Here is a 1,192-nt window from a genome sequence, read left to right on the forward strand (position 1 = left end):
CCAAGGTCTTTGTTAGATATTTCTTGTATGTTCCTGATCTGTGCCTCCATTCATCTTCTGAGATCTTGGCTCATCTTTACTATCATTCCTCTGAACTCTCTTTGAGGTAGATTGCCAGTCTCTACTTCACCCAGTTCTTCTGGGGTATCTCATTTTGTCTGACTTTCTGTGATTGTGGCTTCCATTCTTCAGGCTATAGGGCTGTAGTTCTTGCTGCCTGCCCCTGGCAGGTGCAGCTATCCAAGAGGTTTATGCAGGCTTCCTGGTGAGAGAAACTGGTACTTGCCCATAGGTGGGTGGAGCTGGGTCTTGTCCCTCTGGTGGGCAGGGCTATGTCAGGGACTGTTTATATTGGGCAGCTGTTTTCTCAGGATTTAAGCAGGCTGTCTGTTGCTGAGTGGAGCTGTGCTCCTGCCCTGTTGGTTGGTTGGCTTGAGGTGTCCTAGCACTGGCTGTTGGGTGGGGCCAGGTCTTGGTGAGAAAATGGGGGCATCCAAGAGGGCTCACACCAATAAGTGTTCCCTAGAACTATAACAGCCAGTGTCCTTGTCCCTGCAGTGAGCCACAGCTGCCCCCCACCTCCACAGGAGACCCTCCAATCCTAGCAGGTAAGTCTGGCCTAATCTCTTATGAGGTCACTGCTTTTTTTCCCTGAATCCTCATGTATGTGAGACTCTGTACCCTCTGAGAGTGGAATTCCTACAGTCAAACCCCACTGGCCTTCAAAGCTGGATTCTCTGGAGCCACCTCCTCCTGTCGCCAGACCTCCAGGCTGGGGAGCCCTTTGTGGGGCTCAGAACACTCACTCTTGGGGGAGAACTTCTGTGATATAATTATTTTCCAGTTTGTGGGTCCCCACCTGGTTCATATGGGATTTGATTTTAATCTTGATTGTGCCCCCTACCGTCTTATTGTGGCCTCTTTGGATGGAGCATATCCTTTTTGGTAGGTTCCAGCGTGTGTTTTGTTGTTGATGGTGGTTCTGCAGTTAGTTGTGATTCTGGTGTTTCCGTAAGAGGTGAGCTCACGCCCTTCTACACTGCCATCGTGTCTCCTCCCAAAGGCATGTTATTTACAGCTGAGACAGTGTTTAACATTATAGATGTAAACAGATAAATAAGCAGATGGGATAGAAAGATTCTGTTATGCAACTCAACTGCATGACATTGTCATATCAAAAATGATAATGATA

Source organism: Capricornis sumatraensis, chromosome 5 (assembly GCF_032405125.1).
Source record: "Capricornis sumatraensis isolate serow.1 chromosome 5, serow.2, whole genome shotgun sequence".
NCBI classification, from domain to species: domain Eukaryota; kingdom Metazoa; phylum Chordata; class Mammalia; order Artiodactyla; family Bovidae; genus Capricornis; species Capricornis sumatraensis.